The 25332-nt window shown below is 46.3% G+C and overlaps 1 protein-coding gene across 8 annotated transcripts in view; it reads left to right on the top strand.

Moving 5' to 3' along the window:
* Positions 1 to 3872: 3872 nt before the first annotated feature.
* The window catches only part of Syk (spleen associated tyrosine kinase), an 85162-nt gene continuing 63702 nt past the window's right edge, over positions 3873 to 25332 (top strand). For 3 of the 8 annotated variants that reach the window (XR_015640637.1, XM_087589808.1, XM_087589806.1), the window contains exons 1-3: positions 3873 to 4262; positions 4434 to 4644; positions 5941 to 6071. The gene's annotated coding sequence lies outside the window, so the exon portion shown is untranslated. Of the gene's footprint in view, positions 4263 to 4433; positions 4645 to 5940; positions 6072 to 15136; positions 15596 to 25332 lie in introns of those variants that run through there. The other 5 variants (XM_087589809.1, XM_087589813.1, XM_087589804.1 and 2 more) reach the window with 2 other exon arrangements.

Genomic DNA, 25332 nt, shown 5'->3' with positions numbered 1-25332 from the left:
CTGTGTGACTCAGCGGGTGTGTCTGGTCTGCACGTCCCAGCCACCTAACTAAGAGGAATGATGCAGCCAGTCAGTAACATCCAAATAATATCGCTCATGTGGCTTCACTCAGACTCCCCAAACAAGAATCAGCTTCAACACAGGTAGATGATCAGTGCACACCCAGACAACGTACATATAACATGCACAATGCATACAAACAACACACACACACACACACACACACACACACACAATACATAATACATGTGTGACACATCACATACACTCAAGCACATGTACAGATGCAGGCACACACAGTGCATAATGTATGCCCCGCACACTACACACACAAACACACGCACATATATGCATGCAACACATAAACACACACTAATAACTGCGACAGAAAACCAAGCAAACTGCTTCCTTAACATTCGACATATGTTATCGGTGGGGATAGCGCCCCATACCAAGCCAGTCCTCAATACCAGCTGGGTAGACTACAGTTCAATTCATTTGACACCACCTACCTGGAGACATATACCACAGGGCAGGGCAGGGTCCCAGAGGTCTACCCCAGAAACCCTAGGCTGTGATCTATACTTCTGATCAGTTTGCTACAAACCAAGTCCCTACCATCCCTCCTCAGTTAGATGACTGGATAGGGCAAGTCACAGAACTCAGAGAAATAGTTGGCATTGATTTTGAAACAGTAACAGTCGTTACAGAACTGCAGGCACTAGAGGTTCTGGCCTGGCCATCTCCATCCAGGCATCCCTGATGCTTATCGACCCAGAGACCCTCCAAACACTGATCTTTAGAGGTCTACAGCGGTCTGTCTCATTACTGCTAGGAGGAGGACCTGTGCCTTTAGGCCAGATCCCACAGTTTGGGTCAGGCCACACCTCACTGCAGCTCTCTTGGACAGAATTAAGAAACTGTCTGTGCTGTGACTGAATGACCCTCAACCATGGCACCTTGCCCTTCCGCAACCTCTGTCAAATTTATGATGCTGAACTAAATCATGGGACACTACACTTCCTGCCAACCCTAAAAGGTGGATATCTCCTTTGTTCAGGGGATTTGGGTCTGAAGACTTCTTGGGGAGGTTTTCGTAAGAGTGGGGCATTCTCTAAAGAGGCTCTAACAGTCACAGTCTCCCTCCCACACTCTTTACTCCTAAAGGGAAGCTTCTTTTCCCCTTCAGGGCCCCAGCAAGTTTAGATCTCCATATGTTTTAATGTTTATGTCTAGCTCTTTCTCCTACATTGAGACCCAGCCATGGCCTTAAAATCCCTTCCTCGTAATCATCCTCATTCTCATTTAAAGGGAACCGTGCCAGCAGACTAATTTTGCTACACATGACGGATCAAATCGACAGCCATTGGCAGCCAGCCTTCTCTCTAAAATACCTCCCTGTCTTCCTGAGGCTTGGTAATTCATTAACCTTTTCACTCCATCACATAGAAGATCTATTTTCTTCAGACACCTCCCCGCCCACTCTCCCTTCTCATGGCTGTGGCTCTTTGCAGCATTAACTCTACCTGTAAAGTCAGTGTGCTCACTAGCTTACCACCCATGGGTTGCCCCTCTGGCGGCCAGCTTCAGAAGGACTGAGACCTCTGTGTGCTAACTCCAGTGCTTAGCCCGGCATGGGTTCTGCAGGCATTACACACATAAAACACGTTGATTTGGGCCAGTGCACCTGGCCAAAAATGTAGGGTCAGCTTCCCAATGCTTGTTCACCCAAAGTGTGTTTGATGTTCTGAAGCTTGGATTTTTACAAAACTTTCGGTATACACTTTCCCAAGCAGGCCTGATTTTCTCTACAGGGAGTTGTTTCTTCTCCTCCTCCTCCCCCCCCTCCTCCTCCTCCTTCTCTTCCTCCTCCTCTTCCTCCTCTTCCTCCTCCTCCTCTTCCTCCTCTTCCTCCTCTTCCTCCTCTTCTTCCTCCTCCTCCTCCTTTTCTCCTCCTCTTCCTCCTCCTCCTCTTCCTCCTCTTCCTCCCCTTCCTCCTCCTCCTCCTCCTTTTCTCCTCCTCTTCCTCCTCTTCCTCTTCCTCTTCCTCCTCTTCCTCCTCCTCCTCTTCCTCCTCTTCCTCTTCCTCCTCTTCCTCCTCTCCCTCCTCTTCCTCCTCTTCCTCCTCTTCCTCCTCCTCCTCCTCCTCTTCTTCCTCCTCTTCTTCCTCTTCCTCCTCCTCCTCCTCCTCTTCTTCCTCTTCCTCCTCCTCCTCCTCCTCCTTCTTCTTCTTTTTATCTGTACAAAGTAAGGTTCTTTTAAACACCATTATTGATTTTTCTCTTCTCTTCTGAAGTGTTTCTCTGTTTCATCCTGCTCCTTGTCACGGTTTGAGCCCTGCCAACCCTTTTGACTTCCAAGGAGCGCTTTTAGACGCAGCCCCATGCTCGCACACAGGCAAAGTTGATCTGCTTAAGGTCTTTTGGGGATTTATCGCCTCATCAGCCTCTCCAAGAAAAAAGTCAAAGGCCATCTGTCCCCAGGACGACAAGCCTGCAGGAGGAGCCAGGATTTCCACTACCCCCATCAGCACATCACCCACCTTTGCAGGTTTGGGGTAACCGACTAATTCGCCATCTGATTTTGCATCTGGTCCGTGGGAACACCGTTCACCAGCCTGGCGGCAACTATTCCTGGAGTAGCTTTTCTGACACCCACTTCTCCATGCAGAAAATCTGCTTTTGGGGTAGAATGAGGCCATCTGCTCAAAGATCTGGACCCCAAGTGCCAAACCTCCCAGTCCTCGGGGCTGATGATCGTGCGGTTTCTCCCCACCTCCTGCCTGTACCATTCTCAACCTCACCTTCCTCCACCCCATTTTTATCCACTCTTTGGGGCCAGTGGAGATGGCTGCTGGGAGTGTCTACTGAGTCACTCCAACCTTTTGAATGGATCGACTCTGGGGCAGTGCCAGCTGGGGACAGCATTGCTCTCTCCGTCTTGAATTTACGTCCAGAGCAACTCTGCTTTCGGTCCACTTTCTTTCCTCAGTTTGGTATTTTCAACTTGAAGTTTTCTTCTTTTTCACCGCCTATAAAATTGTGTCCCTAAGAGTAAGTTAGTACTGGAGGCATTCAATGGTTCGCACTGCCTCTGAAGTCCTCTGTCAGGAGAGCATCGTTGGCTGCCATTTTTGACAAGAAATGACAGAAAGTCATTCAGCAATGAACAGCATCATCTCCAATTTACTTTTTCTCCCTTCCTTCCTTCCTTTCTTCCTCCCTTCCTTCCTTCCTTTCTCTCTTCCTTCCTTCCTTCCTCCCTCCCTCTCTCCTTTCTTTCTTTCTTTCTTTCTTTCTTTCTTTCTTTCTTTCTTTCTTTCTTTCTTTCTTGCTTTTCTTCAGAGAGTCTCGTGTATCTGGTTCTGGCCTCAAACTCTCTGTCACTGAGCATGGCCTTGAATTAAGATAGAGAAACAAGCCAGGATCAGACTGAAGAAGATCGGCTGCACTTGAAATGTTTTATTTTTTAAAAAAAATGAAAAATTGTAAAAAAAAACAGAGTTGAGGCACCCATCTTTAATCCCAGCACTGGGACAGCAGAGGCAGGCAGATCTCTGTGAGCTCCAGGCCAGCCAGGGATGCCCAATAAGACCCAGGATCTAGATAAATAAATTAAACCAGGGGCTGGGGATTTAGCTCAGTGGTAGAGCGCTTACCTAGGAAGCGCAAGGCCCTGGGTTCGGTCCCCAGCTCCGAAAAAAAGAACCAAAAAATAAATAAATAAATAAATAAATAAATAAATAAATAAATAAATAAAACCAACAGGTTGTTTGATTTATAAGGGTTTAGGAAAGTTAGACCGTAGATCGTGAAGTTGTCCGATACCATTTTAACTTGGCTCAACAGCTGGGTGACCAGGAAACACCCAGCAGCAGATAAGAACGAACGAGAACAGCCCTGTTGACAATGTGAGCACCCCACAGCAGGGACAGCCATTTTCAGACGGCATCTCCAGGGTTGGAGGGTGCATCAGAAAGCTGGTTCCCAGGCATGGATTCTATGTAGCCCCATGGGAGCAGCTGGGGAGTGTGTGAGCGTAACATGAAAATCGTTAATTCTGAGTTTCTCTAGCATCTCTGAGGAGAATCATCTCTTTCCTCATATCTATCCTCACACCACCCCCTCCCCATCCGGAACCTCAAGGATCATTTCTGGTTCTTGCATTTGGGTCGAAGAAAGTCGCAACCTGAATGCCCAGCGTCCTCTGAGCCAGGGTGTGTTTCCCGAGTTGGCCAAGTCCCCTGCAACAGCAGGCTCTGGGTATGTAGCAACAGCAAGTGTAACCACAGGGGCCCGTTTTTTTTTTTTTTTTTTTTTTTTTCTCTCTCTCTTCTTATTGTTCTGAGGTAACGGTGACAGTCTAATTGTGGGTTAAGTTGGCACCCTGTTAGTCTAAAAATATGTATGCATGTGCCTGAACGCTTTTCACAGGGCTGTCGCGCCATGTTCCCGCACTCTCAGGCATAATAGAATGACCTGACGTCTGGGGGCTCTAGAAACCCGAAGACCTGGGTTCGAATCATGAGTCTACGACTTCCTCTCTATGAGCTTCCGGGTGGAGACCATCTTCATCAGCTCCTCCCCCCATGCGTGGACAGACACACTCCACGGAGAATTATCCACGGAAAGGAATTAAAGAAAGGTAATGGTTGGAGCTTTCGTAAACATCCGCTCGGTGTCTCTTCTGGGCAGAACCTGCTAGAAGCGCTGGGCAGATGAAAGAAGGTAGTAGACTGACTTGAGTAAATGAAGCTGTAGACACTGTTGGGCTGGGGAAAGGGGAACTGAGCCCCAAAAGGAGGAACTGAACTCAGCTGATACTCACTGCTGTCAAGGGTCACCCTTGAATTGTGTCCCTTCGTGGCAAAAACAAAATGTGAGTGCTATTTGTCGGAGATTCTCAATGGCCAGAAAGGGAAATCCATGCCCCTGTAACCCCTCACAGAGTATATTAGGCTTTTATTGCTGTGAAGAGACACCATGACCACAGCAACTCTTATAAAGGAAAACATTTAATTGGGCCTGACGTACGGTTTAGAGGTTCAGTTCATTATCATCATGACAGGAAGCTGGCATCACACAGGCAGACAGGGAGCTGGAGAGGGAGCTGAGAGCTCTACATCTGTTTGTGCTCTGTTTTCATTTTGAAAGCAAGGTTGGTTGCCCCAACTGCACAGGACGTGCGTGCTTGGTCACACAGAAGAGACAGGGTCAGGAAGTACGTCAGGCTGTGTGCAGCTTCCCATTGGTTAAAGATGAGAAGTACATGTCCTTGCAGGCTTTGCCCTTATAAACACCTGACTAGCACAATCTGTGATCACTCTCTGGGAATCCCAGGTATGGACCCGGCTGGTGCCCACCATCCTGGCCAGTTGCTTTAAATTTGGCAAAAAGAAAGTGACCATGGTCTTATTCTTGCCCCGTAGGATTATCAATATCTTATGATGTGTGTAATTTATAGAATGAATATACATGTTCCCATTCTCCAGAATTAACAGCTAACAGCACCCATAACTAACCCCATGTTAATATCCCATTAGCATTGGCGGGATTACTTCCTAGATCAAGTGCTCACAACCAAATCATAGGGACCCAAGCTCACATCAACCAAAAATAGGGCGAAGAACAATCAAGGAAGGAACCCAGGGTTGGCCTCTGCGTAAATGAGCGCACATGCATGCACACAGATGTGCGCGCACACACACACACAGTCAATATTTTAAGGCAATATCGAAGTTATGTTCATAAAAACATAATCTTTAAGCAATATCTAAGCAGGAGTTCGGAAAAACATAAATCTTTCAGTGTGGGCTGCAGAAATGTAGCACAGTTTCTTACGGAACTAAGAGCAATCACGATTACTCAGTATCATCTTGCTTCTGTCCCTGTGCAAATCCCTTGCTCATAGCCATTTTTCCCCCTCATTTTATGTATGTAGGTGCTTGGCCTGTACATCTGTGTGTTGCATGTATGCAGTGACTGTAGAGGCCAGAAGAAGCCGTCAGAACCCTTGAAACCCGAGTTAATGAAAGTGTCGAGCTCCAGGTGGGTGCCGGGAACTGAATTCAGGTACAAATATTTCTTATAACATACAACAATTACAGGAACAAATTACAGCCATAAGTCAAAAACATTTAGGTGCCTGGAACGTGGATAAGCTTGCAACATCGTTTGCTAAAAGTTTAAAAGCTTTGAATCCTGTGGATTGGATTCAGTATTGCATCTTCGCAGCCGTAGGGTCAGGGCTCATGATTGTTGTCTTATTAATCTTCCCTATTCTTTTTAGGGTAATCCTAAAGTCCCTCCATACCATCAAGCAAAATATCCTAAAACTTCGTCTTAAAAACAAAAAACCGGGAAATGCCACACCCACTCCAGTAGAGTCTGTGTGATATGAAGCCCTTGTGCGTCGTTTCTATCCAGAACAGAGGCTTGTGCCTGGAATGGCTCGGCCTCCCGGAGGTCCTGGCCGTCTCCCTACAAATAGATGGTGACTAGGGTCTATGCTTGCAGTGGAGGGGCCTTCTGTGTTCTAGCCTTGGTGATCTTAGCAACTTTAAGCCTGTCAACAATGTCTGATTTTAAGAATATAGCAGTGTGGGAAGATGGTCATGTACCTTTAAATGTCTCAGGAACTGAAAGTTCAGAGACGAAAATGTCTCACATCACCATGATCCCGATGAACTCAATGGCTACAATGAATTCAACTGCTGCACTCATTATTTCCCAGCAAATAGAAGAGAAATTAATTGTAACTATTAAGAACATGACTGTTCCAGAAAAGCCTCCCCCCACCCCTTTTGGGAAAGTTTTGTTTAGCATGATTCAAAACAGTAACAATTCTTTTAGAAAGATCATAAACAAGTTCCAACAAGTTAAATAAACTTATCGAGAGTTAACTATGGTTATAAAAGTTTCCATATTATTCTGAGAGGCCATAAATATAAAGTTTAAACTTTATTAAAACAAAGGTAAATGTTGAATGCATATCTGGTGCCCACAAGTCTGGCAGTATAACTGCAGTTTTCTAAACTATTGTTTGCGGTTAAGAATTGTTTCCTAGACTGTACGTTCTGCTTTCCTCCTTGCAAGGGACATTTGGTGGGGTGATAAATTAAAGCTGAATAACTGCCAATTATAATGTACCTGTTCTAACTGCTTAAATCTATGCCAAGAAGTAAAGCTTTTTGCAGCAGCACACACCTCAAGTTTGTGTCTGTCTGTCATGCCAAATCCGTTCTCTACCTAAAATCCAAGCCTTGGTCCCTCTGCTGACACACTCCCCTGGGTGGTCTGCTGCAATCGCCAATGCACTTAACCTCTAAGCCACCTCTCCGGTGCCTGGCAAAGATTTTCTTTTTCTAGCAAGCCATTTGTTTGTGAGTCACATCCCTCAGCTCCTGATATTTTTCTGGCACACAGTGGGAGTGGCAGCCAGATGGAGAAAGACGATGCAGAGAGGTAAGGGTGAAGGAGAAACAAGAGCCATGGTGTGCTATGACAGGGGAGCAGGGGAGGAGAGGCTCAGGAGACCCGGGGAGTAAACAGGTTACATATGGGGAGAACCGAAACCTGGAAGAGTCTCACGGCTACTCCCTAGTAGCAAAAAAGTAACAGTTGCTGAAGGAGGAAACTCCGAGCTTTGACACTGCAGGGGAGACGTCAGATGGTCCAGCGGCCTGCAGAGAGACCCCCTCACCCCCTGCCAAGCTCAGCTTCCAGCTAGTGTGGACCTCACCACCCTGCAGCAGATACATGAGAGACTCTGCCTCAAAACAAGGATGACATGACAGCCAAGTCCCCAAAGTTGCCCGTGACCTCCACACTCATGCCGTGGCATGCATGTGTGCACACCCACATACACGCATGCACACATGGAGGGAGGGAGGGAGAGAGAGAAAGAGAGTGAAAGTGCAGTGTAGATCCTAAATTCTGGGATAAGAGAGGTACAATGGTTCCAAAACATCACGCCTTTTCTAGTTATCCACCCTACGGTAAAGAGGAGAGTGGAGAAAGCAGTAAAAAGAGAAGCATTGCATGAGGTGTAGTTCAGAGTCAGCAGCTCGTGGAAAACAGAAGTGTGAGGGGGTCATGATCAGGCCAGATTACAACCCCAGCCCCACCCCCACCCTTTGTCTAGGAATCCCAGCCTGATCATCTCACTCAAACCCTGAGAACAGCTAAGAGGCTGTGGCTTATCCCTGCCCTTATCGTGTCTAACTGCAGGAGAGCAAAACGGTGGCTTGTCAGATGTGTGCAGAGAAAGCCGTGCCGGCCGTCACATGTGTTGCAGCTCCAGTGTCATTTGTATGTCCTCCTGAGGCTCCTATGCTAGGAGCTCAGTTCTCATTCAGTGTGGCATTGACTTGGTGCAGCCTTGTAGGTGTGGGGTCTAGTGGCGAGTAGGTAGGTCCTTAGGAAGCCACCGCCAGAGGGATTAATGCAGGTCTCCTAAGACTCTGGTTAGTTAATATTGTGGAAAGGGCAATCCTGGCTTCAAATGTCTCTTTGGGATCCTATCTCTGCCTTTCTTGGGAATACACTGCCACTCTTGTGATATCTTGAGGTCTTTGTCCCAGGCTTGACCAGTGGAACTTTCAGTCTCCAAAAATATGAGAAGACACAGTTCTTGTGGGGCATAGTTGTGTACCCCAATAATCTCAGCACTGGGACTGAGGTGGGGAGACAATGATTTGAGGTCAGGTCATCTCAAAACAAACAGAGAACCAAATAAGCCTCCCACAATCTGCTTACCAGCCCTAGGCATCCGGTTCCATGGACAGAAAAGAGAATTAAATAGCAACTAACTTGTGAGAAATTAGACAGAGAAAGAGACTGGTTATTCTTGGATTTCTTCAAAGCAGCACTTAATGCTTCGAACTCAGAACAAGGGATTCAACCAGTCCTGGGCAAGAGGCAGGAAGCAGAGCACCAACTTCCCACCCGTGTGGTCGTGCCACTCCCACACGGATGGTGACACAGACCACCCTGAAACTTGAGAAGACTGCCCGGGTCCACAGGTGGGCCCACTGGTCGGAACTAAGAAGGAAATTAGAAATGGGAATACAGTGACAGGGAGTGGGCTGGCTGACCAGGAGTCGGGGTTCTTTTTCGGACAAAGAAAAAACTGAGCACACGGAGACAAAGGAAATAAGGACCCAGGAGGGGTGACAAACAGGCATTTACTGAAGCCAGAGGCACCCCATCAGCAAGTGTGATCCCCAGAACTGGCAGACCAGTGACCTATGGTCTGGGCTGACCTTTTACAGGGTCCTCAACTCCAGCCTCTTGTGACCCCTCTTTCTTTCCCACTTCCCACTTCCTTCTTCCTCGCTCCCATTACATCATCCCCTCCTTTGGACAGTCTGTGGCCCAGGATAACCACAGTAAGTAAGGAGACACCAAGCTGAAAGGGAGGGTGGGGTGCTGCCGGTTCACATCATAGTCTAGCTGCTGTGTGGGAATGTTATCTCCTTCCTTCCAGCCTTTTCCCCAACCGCCTATTTATTCCTTGCTAACTCCTCGCAGAAACATTGGTGCAAGGGCCCCGAAGTTAACAGAGTCCTTTAACTCCAGAGCTAAGAATAACTAACCGAGGGGCTGTAGCTGAAAAAAGAAAAAAGAGCACTTGATGATCTAATCTTTATACAAGAAGCACCGTGGGGCCAGGTCACGGCAGCATGGTAGACAACGGCGTAATCTCCAGGCTCAGAGAGGAGCTAACTCTGACATTCAAGCTCACCGCCTAGCAACACAGCTTAAACTGTTTTCCTCTAGTAAGTGGGATAACTCGAGAAAACAGCCCATTTGTGATGGTCATGTCCACAAAGTCAGCGCCCCTTAGACATTTCTTCTGCTAGGTGAAACTCTCATAGTTGTATGGATATAGGGGTGTATAGGGAGGGTATTCTAGTCAAATGAGGTCGTCGTCCTGTGTGTGCATGGGAAGAGAACTCTGCGGTCACTGCCTCAGTTACTTCTCTCATGGCTGTGAATTCAAACCTGTCAAGAACAGTGCAGGGGAGGAAGGGCCTCTCCTGGCCCACAGCTTGAGAAGTGTGAGAGTAGAAAAGGCCTGCGGCTGTGGTGACAGGACTGTGAAGTGGCTTGATCATATCTGCCTGGACCAGAAAGCAGAGAGGACAAAAAGCGGTTCCATCTCTAAATCCTCAAGTCTCTCTCTCACACACACATGCACACACACACACACACACACACACATGTACATTCACACACATGTGTGTGCACACTCACACACGTTCATACTCATACCCATGCACACCCATACACATGCACATTCACACACACTTGTACATTCATACACATGCATACATATTCACACACATGCATACACACACATGCACACATACACATTGGATATGCACATTCACAGACATGCACACCCACAGACATGCACATTCATACACATTCACAGATATTCACACACTCGCATACAGTCACACACAGTCGTACATACATGCACATACACACACGCACATGCACACAGGGTCCAGCTGGAGAGCAGGTATTCAAACACAAGCCTATGAGTTAGACAAACTACGATAGTCACCTCAGGTAAATGTCCTGAATTTGTTGTCTTTTTTATTTTCTCTGTATTTGCGTTTACTTCCGGCATTTGAACAAAATCAAAGATAATTTTTTTGAGCAGTTCTGGGCTGACAGCAAAACTCATAAACAAGCAAATAATCTGCCCCAACGTGACCTCACCATCTTGCTCTCACCAGAAGTGGCAGAGCTCTGGCTGGCTGTTCCACATCCTGCCAGCATTTGATGGTGTCAGCATCTGTATTCTGACCAGTACCAACAGCTCTGCAGTGGGAGCTCATCAGTGTCTTTCTCTGCGTCCCTGCACCGTCTCATTCTCCTCCTCCCCAGCTCTACTTCATCCTAGGTGATGACGGAGCTCTCCCCGACCTTTGAAACCAGAGTCTTTGTTTACCACTGTGTCTTTAGCTCTTGGGACACTGCACAGCCATGCTGTCACTCCTGTCTTGTTCCTGGTTTGTTTGTCCTCTCCTTCTCTTGACACTGTCTTTCCACAAGAGGCCACTTAAAAAAACACGTATTTTGATAAGAAAGGAAGGAAGGAAAGAAGGAAGGGAGGGAGGGAGGGAGAGAGGAAGGAAGGAAGGAAGGAAGGAAGGAAGGAAGGAAAAGCAGTGAGTGAAAAAAAAAAGCACTGGTTGGTTCATGGAACAAGACTAGAAACAGACCCAGGATGTGGCCATGACTAGATAGATCTGCTTTATGCATGAGGAAACTGGTATCTCATAACTCAGGGTAGAAGAATTGCGGATTACAGCTGCTGTCATTGCACCCGTGAGAGGACTCGGTGGACAAAGGTGCTCGGTACTCGCCCCACACGACTGATGTCCTGAGTCCCATACCCTCAAGTTGGAAAGGTGGAAGGAGAGAATTGACTCCACATACACACGGTGTGCACATACATATACATGATGCACACATCGTGGGGCAGGGGGAGGGAATAACAGAGGGAGGAAGGGAGGAAGGGAGGGAGAGAGGGAGGGAAAGGGGGTGACTAAGAAACAAACTGGTTTCATTATGTCTTCCTTTTGAAGACAACTGTTAACGTTATGTGTCATATCATATACCAAGTTAAGTTAAAATAGATCTCGGGGAAGATGGGTCTGAAAAAGAGATCAACTATAAAAAGAAGGACCATTGGGAGAAAATGTAAGGCTAATGAACACAGTATTTTGTTTACTTTTATTGGAAGGTTTAAATTATTTTTAGATTTTTACAAAATGTGTATGAGTATTTGCCTGCATCCAGTACCCATAGAGGCTTCTGGAATTGGAGTTAAAGACAGTTTGTGAGCCACCATGTGAGTGCTGGGAATCTGACTCCTGGTCCTCTGCCACGAAGGGCGAACATTCTTAACTGTTGAACCAACTCTCCAACACTTAAAAGGTTAAATTCTGTCTGCAAGTCTTTACTCAAAAGAAAAAACAAATACAGGTTTATTGAAGTTTAATTGACAAATAAAAATTTATGTATTTTTAAATGTGTAATGTGGTGCTCCTGAGATAATTGCCATAACTCAGCTAATTAGCATCTGTCAGCACAGTTGGAAACACAAACATGAATGTAAGGCTTAGAGATTCCAAGGCAAAAGAACAGACAGAAAACACACCAACCGCCCCCCCCAACCAAACCAAACCAAAAAACAAAACAAAAAAAAACAACAACAACAAACCAAAAACCAAAACAAAACAAAAACCAAAAGTACAGAGCAAAATAAACAGACAAATAAAATAAAATACTCTCGGAAAACTGTAGCATAAATTCATATCACCTGCCTACTTAAAACACACAGCTGAACATGTTCCTTAAAACCATTCAAGGACTAATTACAATCTAGGTTTCTGCCAGAGACAAAGGCACTTTCTAACTGAATGAAAATGTCTTCCTTCTGGTGTCACCCAATACCTACAAATAATTTTTCAGGGATGATGAGTGGCTCACAGTCAAATGTTACTGAGTTCACAAGGAAGTGAGGCACTGTGAGCAAGGAACAGCAGAAATACTCAGACAAAATAACCAAATGTGGAAAGACTTCATGAGTCAGAATTAGCATGGAGAAAACTATACTGCATTCGCTATTTTTAAAGTTTTACTAAGATCCTGTAGACTAAAACCAGATTTTTAAAAACAGTGACTGTGTCGGGAAGTCCCAGGCACAGAGATTAGCTAGCAGGGCTTTTGGGGCTAGCACACTGTCATAGCATGGGTCCAGGTATGTTAAGGGGGAAGCCTAGAGGGCAGTCTTCAGAAAAACATGGTGTGAAGAGAAGAAATGCTGGGTGATACAATGCCTGGCAAGAAGATTTTGTTTTCCAGGGTATTTGTGTGGTAAACTTCAGTGCAGTTGACACTGAAGATGACTCAGAGGTGGGCAGGACCATTATGTCACCTTAGCCCCATCAGTAAAACTCAGAGAGACATGGTCTATTGGAAAAGGCTGGCTTTATTCTGCACACATGTAAAGCCCATGCACATCTTCTTACTGCTGTGCAGCAATTTCCTCTGAGTTATTAAAGTCTTGGAGAGAAGCTAATCAAGATTCATTAAGACACAGAAAGTAAATTCAGTAGCCCCAGGAAGTCCCTGAAACTGACCAGGCATATACACACCCCATCCCCACCCCCAACCCCCACCCCTGCCCAGGGTCATATAAACAATAAAGACTGCCAAGAGGCACTTGCACACCAGACAATCTACATAGAAGAGAGACACCGTTGGACTTGTTGAGCTACCTGCCAGTCGTTAAATGAGCTGCATGGTCCTAGCTTTCTGGCGTGGGCTCTCTATGATGCAGCTGCCTTAGAGTCATTCATGCTCCTGTCAGTAATCCTAACCCATACTGCAGAGACAAGAGAAGCCATAGGCCTGCTGCCCAACTAATGTAGTCAAATAGGTAATCCACAGGTTCAGTGAAAGACACTCCCTCAAAATTTCAGGTGGAAACAGATTGAGGGAGAATTCTGGTGTTGACCTCTGGACTCTACATGCATTTGTATGCACACATGTACAGCCCTCCACACATGTATGCATAACGCACACACTTGCACATAGGAACACCTACCCACACATACACTAACAAGTTAAAAATAAGTTAAAACTAAACTTAAAAACAAAACAAAACACAATAAAACAAAGGGCACAAAGATTTTACAGAAACAATGAATTTGTTTAGTAGTCTCAGAGTGCTGGATTGGGAATATGCATACCACAGTACACTAGGAGTAGTCACAAAGATGAGAAAAGGGGGAGCTTTTAATGGCACAATGTATGTGCCAGGCCCCAGTGCTGTGTAAAAACAATAATCTCTACTTGAAAAGATCACCAATAAGATCAGTGTCTGTTCAAAGTGACATGGGAATTAGTCGGACCCACATCCTTGCAGAAAGATTTTCTGTGTAAGGCTGTGATGGCCTTTGTACAAGGCTATGGTTTTGGCAAAGTTTTTGTGATAATTCTTGCTATTATTTCCGTGTATCTTAAGTACCACCCTTCACTATCTTCCCATTGTACTTATTATTTATTGCTACTTGCCCTTTTACCCCAGTTTTCACATGGGTACTGGGGATCAAATTCAGATCCTTCTGACTGCATGGTAAGCACTTTACCTCCTAAGCCATCTCTCTATCCCTGTTTCTGTGTTTTGACAGGACTGCTCTTTAAAATTCACTACAAACAGTATCTAGATTATTTATTTATTAATTTATTTACTTACTGTATATAAATGCTCTACTCAGAGTTTGACAAAAGTGACCGTTTCAATCTTTACAGCGTTAATGGACTAACAGAAAACAAACAAAAACAAACAAACAAAAAAAACATGTCAAGAACTGCAGGACAGGATTCAAGTTTGTGGGTAACAGGTAACATCCTCAAAAACAGCTTTGGTCAGTCAAAACCCTCTGGAGGCACCTTTCGGTTCACTTAGGTTCTCTGGTGTTGGCAGAAGTATGGCCTGCTGACATTAAACACACCGTGCAGTGAGCAGTCTCACACACAGTTTTGTCAGGCTGTGGTGGCAGGAGAAGGGGCCTGGGGACTAGCTTGAGCTGCATAGAGGGGCTTTGGTCCTCATGACTCCAGATCTGGAGAAGGACAAGCATTCCTCTGAATCTGTCAGACCAAGGGACCGAGAGCCAGTCGTCTAGAGGTGCTGCTCTGGCCTCTCTTCAGTTTCAGCAGTGCTGACCAGCTAGGTTAGTGATTCAGCTCAGGTTCACGGTTATGATCAGCTGAGGCTTGGCTTGGGGATCTAGGGCTACTTGACTCCTTTAAACGTAGTGCAGCGGTTCGGTTTGGGGGTGCTGTCCCGTCCAAGTTCCGGGTCCTAATTGCCCCAGGCTCGGTTCAGCGTGTGGTCCCGTTGTAGTTCGAGTTCGGGCTGGGAGGTGTTACCATACTGGATCTCGGGGTACTTCCCAGCCCAGCTCTGTTCTGGGCGCTGCCTAGCCCTGCTGGGTTCTGGGCGGGGTGCTGTATGCCTCAGGTTCGGGGCGGCGGAGGAAGCGAGGGCGCTGTCCGGGCGTATTGAGGAAGTTCCCGGAGGAGGAAGAGGCCAGCGGGGCGGTGGGGAGAACCGGGAACCCGTGTGTGCAAGGCTGGAGGAGAAACAGGAGGAGGGAGAAGGAGGGGGTTGGAGGACGCGGCCACCTGGCCAGGTAGGAGCCAATCCGCCTTGCCGCACCTTAGCACAGGGCCTCGGCCACCCACAGGCGACAGACCTTGGCTAATCTAGGCTGGACCGCGGCTTCGCTCCAGCGGCTGCGGCTGAGCGGGGACCCGCCGGACTCCAGCGCGCGGGACTTGGACTCCGGCCTGCAAACGCGCGCGACCGGGGTGCAGGGGAGCGCGGTCTCCCACGGGGCCGAGCCCGGAGCTCCGCCTCTGGACGGCTGGCTGGTCGGCGAGCCGGGGACACTTCCACGGTGCGCGCCCCCGAAGCGAAGCAGCGTCCCCAAGCATTTGAGATCCGGGACTGCGGTCGTGCGCGCCCGCGAGTCGCTGCAGAGTCCCAGCGCCTCTGAAATGCGGTAGGTGAGGGAAATAGCAGTTTCCCCAAACTCCGAACCCCTGCCAAAGCCAGCAAGCTCACTCCGCCTGGCGGACTTCCTATGTGAAGTCATCTCTCCAAATCCTTAGACTGGTTAAGGCACGGCAATGTACATTTGGATATATATCAGTATGGCTCCCAAAACTTAATGAGAGGAGACCCACTCCTTCGAAAGTTTGTAGAGTAGAAAGACTTGGAGAAGTCAACTTCCCCGTTTCTTTTTGCGTGTTTGTTTGTTTGTTTGTTTGTTTGTTTTTAAAAAATACTTTTAAATTTTTACCTGGCTGACCAAAGATTGTATTCAAAGTTAAGTAAAATTCTCGACTGTGGGTCTTCTCCTTGGCGTCTTTGTTTTAAACTCTTGAAACATTTCAACATGTGACATTCAAAAGAGATGGGCAGGCGGACACCTCTGAATTATAATGTTTGAACAATACCACGCGTGTGATGCCGGGCCTTTCCTGGAGTACAGGGATCAGGCCTTTGCTTTAGTCAAGGCAAACCCATAGCCTCTTACAGGGCGGCTTTAAAATCGAATGCCATGTGTCTGTCCTCTTTCCCTGCCATTACAATCCGAACAGTGTATGAATATTATATATTTGAGTAAAAAGATTTAAATACTTACAATATAGCAAGAGTTTTAAGCGATACATTTTGCCACTTGAAATTATTTCACCAAGTCATTTTTTTTCTATCCAAATCGATAATTTTCATAGATTTAAGGAGATTTTGCAGTAAAACAGACATAGATTAGTATTCTGTATTTAAGATGCTTAGATATGCCAGATTTAATGAAAGTTTGAAAAAACGGAAAAATTTTAAAAACTTTCTGAAGTTCGGATAAAAGTGGGGAATGTATTTTTGTGACCATATCTCACCCCTGAGAGGTGAAATTGATTTTTTAAAGATATGATTTTATTGCTAGACTTCTATGAATGGTGCTTTGGTGCTTTGAAGGATGTATTTAATATTTTACATGTGGGTGTTATCTCTAACTTGGGTTTTGATTTTTAAGCAAAGGGCTCTTGGTAGAACTTACCCAGCAAACTGTCCCTCATCATTCAATGTGCGTTTGGGATTTAAGGTTTACATTTATAATTTAGAAGGGCATTCGTATAGAGGAACACCTTTGATTGCGACCACTCCGGCGTTGTCGGGCAGTATTTTGTTATTCCGGGCACCATTCTTTCTTTGTCTATATTCCGAGGGGAATAGATACCAACTATAAATAGCTCATGTCCGTTTAGAGCAGGTGTTGTCGCTCAATGAGGTTCTTTAAAATTTAGCCAGAGAAAAGAAAAACAAACCTTGTTTTTCAACGCTGGGATGCAAGAATTAGGTCTGTATTGGCCTCCTTAAACTCTGTTGTACTTTTGAAAGTCAAGTGCATTTACTGCGGGACACTTACTCGTTCCAACACCTAGTGGGCACTTCCCCTTAGTCGGGAAATAGCGAAGATTTACCGAATGTCCAAGCATTTTAGCTAAATCCCAAGTTGTCCAAGCAAGGGTTCGAGGCTTCATCCTTTAGAGATAAAAGTTTCAAAGAGACAAGTTCCCATCATTCCTGTGACTTCAGGGGAGAGCTCTCCACTCTTCAGGAAGGGGGCGTGGCCATCCCTCACAGCTGCAGTCCTTGGAAGACAAGTTTCCGGTTCTCTCCGCAGCTGGGCCTTTGTTGACTTTATTTCTGTTCCCTCTGCCCAAGGATGGCTAGGTCTCCTTTCAGATGCAAGTCAATGTCCAGCATCTCGGCTTTCACTGTATGACCTGCTTCCAACTACCGCAGCTGCCTCCTTTGCAACTTTAAGACATTTTCTCTGTTTCTGGATTAGTGTTGTTGACAACTGGGTGGGTGAAAAAAAAAGAAATATAGGTTTTAAAGAATATGGACGTGTGTGTGTGTGTGTGTGTGTGTGTGTGTGTTCATATTCTATGGGCTGATATTTTTTCTTTTTATGTCAAAAGGCAGAGTCCTGTCAATGATGTAGATGAATTGCTTACCTTAGTTGGATTTTATCATCATGATCTTCAACCTTGTATTTAAGCAGTAGGCCAAAAAGGTTTTCCTATGGAAATACTGGATAAGATTAAAATGAGGCTGGTTGGATTTTATGTAGGCTTGTGCATTTTCATATATTTCAGGGATATTTCCATTTGGTTATAACTTTGACAAAAATGTTAGCCTAGATCCATTGGAGGGTTTTCTATTTGTTCATTTTGTTTTGTTTCCTTTTTTTTTTTTTCCCCGGAGCTGGGGACTGAACCCAGGGCCTTGCACTTGCTAGGCAAGCGCTCTACCGCTGAGCTAAATCCCCAACCCATTTTGTTTTCTTTTAAGAATCATTTATGGGAGAGGGAGAGCCTGCTCAGCAGTTAAGACAGCTTACTGCTCCTGCAGAGAGGGGATCAGGGCTTCGCTTCCCACATACACTGAGGCTCACAGCCATATATAATCAGCCAGCACCTGGGGGCTCCAACTCTCTCTTCTGGCTTTCATAGGCATGCATGATTGTGCACGAATGTGCACGCGCGCATACACTCACACACAAACATACACACAGAGCCATGCTTGATTGTGCACGAGTACACACACGCATATACATAAAAATAAATACGCTTTAAAAAGACTCGATTATGTACACAGGTGTGGCGACACATCTGTAATCATAACACTTGGGTGTCAAAGGCAAGAGAGCTATATAGCAACACTGAGACCAACCTAGACTAAATTGGACCTTTTTTTTTTTTTAAGGAACAAGGCATAATGGGAAAAGAAGCTAGGAGTGTGACTCAGTTAACAGAGACTTGCTTAGCATACATGAAGTCCCCAACATCAAATAAATTGAATGTGGCAGCGCCTGCCCATAATCCTAGCACCTGGGAAGTGGAGAAAGGAGGCTTAAAAGTCCAAGGACGTCCTTGGGCATTTACCCAGTTTGAGTCCAGCCTGGGCTACCTAACACCCTGCCTCAAAAAACAAAATAAACAAAACTTTTGTAATTTGTCCTCTGCATCTCTTTACAGCTCGCTGACTGAATTTAAATAGTAAATATAGTTACAACCAAGGCACGCAGAGAGAGCACGTCTTGTTTATGTTCCGCTCGGGTCCGTAGAGCCAGCCTGCCCCTCTCTTGTCTTTTCTTTCTTGGAGGCTTGACGGCGGCGGCGGGAGGAGGAAGTGGACATGTTTTGAATGTCATAGTGGCTAGTTTGGGGTGGAGAGCAGTTGTGTTGGGGGAAGAGCAAAGGAACTCCTTTCTCCCCCATACATAGTCCTGACTCTGGAAGCTGTGTGTGCTCTGGATCGTAGGACAGCCTTCAGGCTTGGGCAGGGACACGGGCATGGGGAGGAGTGAGCCTGCTGGGGTAATTAGCTAGGATAGGTAGAACCCGGGTACTGTGAATAGAGAGGGAGGGGCTCAGTCCAGTTAGGGAATTCATAATTCCAATGTTGACAAAGGTATGTGGGTTCAGCATGTCTATAAAAAGCACCAAGATTCACACAGTGGAAGTTACTACTGTCCCTTTCTGTACGTTTGACATCACTGGTAGACCTTCGTTCTAGGGAGATCAGCCTATGTCATTCACTTGACAGTTCCTGCGGTGTACCCATGGAAATGTCTTAGTGGGACCTGGGTTAATTTGGCCTTTTTACTTTGTTGTGATTTAACTGAGAATCCCTTCCCCCACCCAGCCTTTGCATCCGTCTTTCTGTCCCACAGTCCAGCTTCTCGGAAGCAAGCTTTTCGTTTTGGAAGCTGGGCATTCCTCGTGCAAGGCATACTGGCTAGTTCATTTCATGTGTCAACTTCAGACAGCATAGCTGAGAACGAGAAGTGGGTAGAAGCCAGACTCCTATACCTTCCAATGATAATCAATCTGTGATGTGGGGTTGACTGGTTTCCGAGAGTGTTTACTGAAGGTGATTCATTCACGACTTGCTGAGTCCACACTTTGTCATGGCGTCTCTACTCTGAAGACCTGGCCAGAGTCCACTGTCTTCCCCAATGGTGTCCTGTGCCCAGGACTCCTGTGTAACCTTTGGAGTTAGCAGTCTATCAGTTTGAATAGTTTGCCCATGGCCCTGAAGATCAGTGTGCTTTCATGAAAGTCTTAGAGTGGGTGTTTGGGTGTTGTAAAGCAGTTGTACCCTTGAGAACTGGGTCCTAACCAGGGGCTTGAAATGTAGGGCACTGTCTGCAGAAGAGGCTGGCATTGTTCTTCAGGGACCCTGAGGGACACAGCAAACCTGGTTTCTGATTGTCTTTGGCTTCTGTCTCTAAATAAGATGTCTTCTTATTTATGCCCCCTGTCAAGGTTCCTTCTGCCATCTCATTCTGTGGCTAACAGGGCCATACCAGTTGCTGAATAGATGGGACCACCCTGTCTTGGACTTCCAAAAATGTGAGCCCAATACACTTCTATAAAGTACCTAGCTTCTGGTATTTTGTTGAAGCAACAAAAAGTAGACTGGCCAGCCCATCATGCTATGCCCTGCCACCTCCTTCCTTGTTCCTCCTTTGCCTCTCTCTGCTGTTCCGAGGGCAAAACTTTGTTATTTTCATATTTTTGGATTGCACAGAACCTAATATAATTTTCTTCTCAGCTTAATGACATAAAACTGAAACCTCTCTTGACACAAGTTTCCACATAGTCAAAAATATGCCATCTTATCTCTCAGTTCCATTTTCTTCTTCTCCTTCTTCTCCTTCTCCTCCTTCTCCTCCTTCTACTCTTCCTCCTCCTCCTCCTCCTTCTTCTTCTTCCCCCTCCTCCTTCCATCTCCTCCTCCCCCACGCCCCCCCCCCAGCTGCCTTCTGTTTTGCTCCAGTCTTAGAGGTTCTTCAGTCTGGCTACACATATGTTTAGAACTGCAGAGAGAAATCCCTTGAGGAGTTTGTTGACTAAATCTATTTCTTGGTGCTCACTGTTTTTTGCTTTGCCTTTTGACAGGCCAGCAAGTAGGTCCATGGTGTTACCTAGGTCCTGTTGTCCCAATTGCCGGGCACATTCCCCATAAACTTTTTATTTCTGTGGTTACTTCTTAGTTGCAATAGAATTTCTGTGGTTTCGTCTATTCGAATCTATTTTGAATCATACGTTGTAAGACTTCTTTCACCTCCAGTGCAACAGTTAGGCATCTACATTCTAAATACATGTAATCCACCCACCGTCATTGCCCTGTTATCTGAGAGAGGGGGATGGTAGGCTCTCTGGAAAACCCAGGCCTGGCCTTTCCCCTCAGTTCTTTTAACTGCTGAGGTGAATATCATGGGTTGTAAGCACCTCCTCTGGAAAGCTGTCTTTGAATCAATGTGGGAAACAGTAGAAGGGTGTCCTGTAGCAAGCGGAACTCATCTGAAGGGTGCAACGACTGCTATTTTCATCCTGTTTATTTCTGTAGGTTTGTAGATATTTTTTTAAAGATTTATTAATTTATTATATATAAGTACACTGTAGCTGTCTTCAGATACCCCAGAAGAGGGAATCGGATCTCTTTACAGATGGTTGTGAGCCACCATGTGGTTGCTGGGAATTGAACTCAGGACCTCTGGAAGAGTAGTTGGGTGCTCTTAACCACTGAGCCATCTCTCTAGCCCCAGGTTTGTAGATTTTTTTTTTTTTTTTGGTTCTTTTTTTCGGAGCTGGGGACCGAACCCAGGGCCTTGCGCTTCCTAGGTAAGCGCTCTACCACTGAGCTAAATCCCCAGCCCCAGGTTTGTAGATCTTATATGGCCAGAAGTGTGCCTTCTCCAAGTTGGTAAATGGTGGTGGTGGTGGTGATGGTTGTGGTGGTGGTGGTGGTGGTGATGATGATGATGATGATGATGATAACACAATTTCAGTGGAAGGATGGATGGCGAATGAGAGCAGGAAGGAAACTAATTTTGAAACATGACATTTGTCACAACAGTTGGGCAAATTCTGTCCTTAAACAAGGGCCAAGGCCTCCAGAGGTTGAGAATTTTTCAAGGTCAAGCAGACTCTTTTGTTGTTGCTGTTGTTTAAATCTGGGCTCCTGATGCACAGGTCCAGCTTGAGCTACAGGGAAGTCTGGGGTGTGACCTCCTGCCCCATTCTATCTGGAGCAATGAAAAAGGTCATCACATTTTAGAACAGTTGGTGGATGACATCCTTAAAAGCTACGGTGTCTCAACTGCATTGGAATTTGTGAGTGTGCTGGATATAATGGCTGTTTTGTGTTGTTAATTTGTGTGTGTGTGTGTGTGTGTGTGTGTGTGTGTGTGAGAGAGAGAGAGAGAGAGAGAGAGAGAGAGAGAGAGAGAGAGCGCAGTGGAGAGATCATGCAACCATTTTCCTTCCACACACATGTGCTTACATTCACAAAAATCTGCCAGAGGGAGAGTTTGCACCCATGTGCACCACTTCTACATGAGTTCCTTGCACCGTTTCGGCTTCCTGATTATTTTCTTACATGTTTCTTAGCCCGTCCCAGTACTATGGAATCACAGCATCGGTTCTATGCCTGTTCCTGAGAACTGTTTTTTTTTTCCCCCTCACAATTACACAAGCTGCCTTCCTTTTGGTTGACAGCTCTGGCTACGGTTTCTGGGTGACTGTGGCTTGATATCTGGGCCTTTCAGACAGCAGCCAAAGGTGACCTGAAGACTGCTCTTATGTAGGCCATATGCTGGCATTGTGTGTGGTCATTTGCTCAGATCCAAATTGGCTATTACACTTCTGTCCTCACCACAGAAAGCACCAGAATTTGTCACATACACCTTTTGATGCAAGCTCTGAGACTGTGGCTTTGATCAGCACCTGTCCAATTCGGAAATGGTGGTTTCCAGGGGTCCTTTGAGTGGCATGACTGACAGAGGCGCCCAGGATCCTGACCCCACCATTTCCTCCATTTCTAGGTTCCCATTGTCTCATCTGCAAAATGATGCTGAATGCCCATTTTCTGGAGCCTCTGTCTGATCTATTAGGTATACTGTGCGTGTGTGTTTGTGTGTGTGTGTGTGTGTGTGTGTGTGTTGTCCATGATGCAGGTATTTGCAAGTATGTATAGAAACCAGAGATCAACCTTCATTGTCATTCCTCAAATACCATCTGCCTTGGGTTTTGATTGTTGTTGTTAAGATTTCATTTGATATGCGTGTATGTTTGAGTGTATGTGTCTGCACCACAGGCATGGAGGTGCCTGTGGAAACCAGGAGACAGGTTGGACCCCCTGGAACTGGGATTTCAGGTGCCTAGAACCACCTGATATGGGTGTCGAGAACTGAACCAGGAGCAAGGACAGCATGTACTCCAAGCCACTGAGCTGTCTCTTCACTCTGGTCCTGCTTAATCATCAAGAGCCTGGAGCTAAACAAGTAGGGTAGACGACCTGGCAAGTGAGACCCAGGAATCCTCTTGGCTTTCCTTCTCTCCTTCCCCAGAACTGGGGTTACAAGTGTGGACCTCCAGGCCCTAAAAATCTCATGTCAAAAATGCTAAACCTGGTGCCTACTTTTGCTTTTTAATAAAAAAGAAAATCTATAGCCTCCAAGTTTCGTCTTAATGGGAGAAACTTCTGGAATGAAGAGATATATAGAGCTCACAGACTGTCCCTTGGGGTTATACAGTGTCAATCATGGCCTCTCTTCTCATTAGTCTCAGAGTGGGCGTGCATGCTGCCCAGGTGGGCTCAGGGGGCTTCTCTCTAGCTCCCCTGTTGAGATGTTCAACATGGGGCCTGTAGCCGTGTACAGCCCAACTAACTTAAACAAACTTGATGTTTCGATTCTGAAGCACATTGCCCAAATTGCAAGAGCCTTGTAGCTTGTGGCTGTGCCAGTGTGCATAAGTATTTCCAGGGTGAAATGACTGCTGCACCCTAAGTTAGACCTGAACCTGCCCCACACCCAGAGGGTTTTGGGAGAGTCTGGAAGTCGGAGGAGTTTTGCCAGCCTTTCCTGGCCGTAAACACTCGCTCACAGAATATGAAACAGGCAACACTTGCCACGTTTCTATTGTAGAAACAGTCTCCCCATTGCCATAGTGGTTTCTTTTTCAATTGTCTTAACTAATACCATGGTCAAAAACAACTCTGAGGCGGAAAAGGTCTCTTTCAGCTTACACTTACTCCCATCACTGAGCAAAGTCAAGGCAGGAATCCCAGAAGCCATGGAGGAATGCTTTGGTCACAGGTTCATGCTCAGTTTGCCTTTCTTATGTAGCCCAGGCTTACCTACCTCTGGTTCAAATCACCTACAGTAGGCAAGCTCCTTTACATGCTGAGCCATCTCACTGGACCCCATCTTTAGTGTTTGAGACAGGGTCTGATTCTGTAGCCCAGGATGTCCCAGAATTTACAGTACTCCTTTCTCCCAAGAGGTGGAATTACAGGTGGAGCCACCATATATGGCTGATGGATCTGCATTTGTGTGTGTGTGTGTGTGTGTGTGTGTGTGTGTGTGTGTGTGTGTGTGAAGAAATGCCTCAGTTGTCGAGGTTCTCCTGCCATGGGCCTCCAGTCTCTGTCAGGTTGACAATTAAAGCTAAGTCAATCCTCTTTAAAGAGATCTAATGTCCTAATCAGAGAGGACCTAGGGGCCTAACTCTTACTTTAGCACAGCAGCCTCTGCCCGCCGCGCGCACACACACACACACACACACACACACACACACACACACACACACACCAGTGTGATCCACTCAGTGGTATGCTACTTATGAGTCATAAGGAAAACTGAACTGGTTCCAGTTGTTGTCTTGCTGAAGTCTTACAGATGAAAAGGCAGCCTCTGACAAACTGTAGTGAATTCTCACCTCAAACCGAGAGGTTGTTTCTGAGCATATGTAGCCCTCACAGCCACAGCTTCCTGAATATTGACCCAGCCTCAGACATAAAGTATTTAAAGACACCGCTGCTTCTGTCCTGTGTGCACACTGTCCTTCATGCCCTGGTTCCCTGACAGTACAGTCTGTTTACATGGCACTCACTATGTATTCTGTATCGTAGGGCATCTAACAACAGATAAAGCCTGTGTGAAAATGCGAGCTTTGGTTTGAGTGAGAACAGCTTCCATGCGCTCATGTGTTTGAAGACTTAGTCTGTAGTTGGTGGAACTATTTGGGAAGGATTAGGTCTCTCTCTCTCTCTCTCTCTCTCTCTCTCTCTCTCTCTCTCTCCTCCTCTTCCTCCTCCTCCTCCTCCCTCCCCTCCTCCTCCCTCCCTCCCTCCTCACCTTCCCCCTTCCCCCTCTTTGTGTGTGTGTGTGTGTGTGTGTGTGTGTGTGTGTGTTTGTCTGTCTGTGTGTCTGTGTCTGTAGCCAACACAAATGTGTCCCTCTGCTTGTGGATAAAAATGTAAGCTCTCAGCAACTCCTTCAATGCCATGCCTGTCTGTTACCCTCTTCCCCACCATAATGTCTCAGACTCTAACCCCTGGAACTGAAAGCACCAATAACTGGTCACGGTTTCTTTTCTAAGTTGGCTCTTCACAGCAGTAGGAAAGTAACTAAAACAGCAGGCGTGTTCTACACAATGCTAAGTGCTCACGAAGCTGCAGAGCTAGGTGCCCTGTGAGCAGATCTGGGTGCCCCATGAGCACCTGTGAACAGAGCTCGTGCTCCATGAGCACCTGTGAGCAGAGCTGGGTGCTCCATGAGCACCTGTGAGCAGAGCTGATGCTCCATGAGCACCTGTGAGCAGAGCTGGTGCTCCATGAGCACCTGTGAGCAGAGCTGATGCTCCATGAGCACCT

This window comes from Rattus norvegicus, chromosome 17, assembly GCF_021556685.1.
Source record: "Rattus norvegicus strain SHRSP/BbbUtx chromosome 17, alternate assembly SHRSP_T2T, whole genome shotgun sequence".
NCBI lineage: Eukaryota > Metazoa > Chordata > Mammalia > Rodentia > Muridae > Rattus > Rattus norvegicus.
Note: the sequence above shows the minus strand (reverse complement) of the source record. Positions and strands in the feature narration are given on the sequence as shown.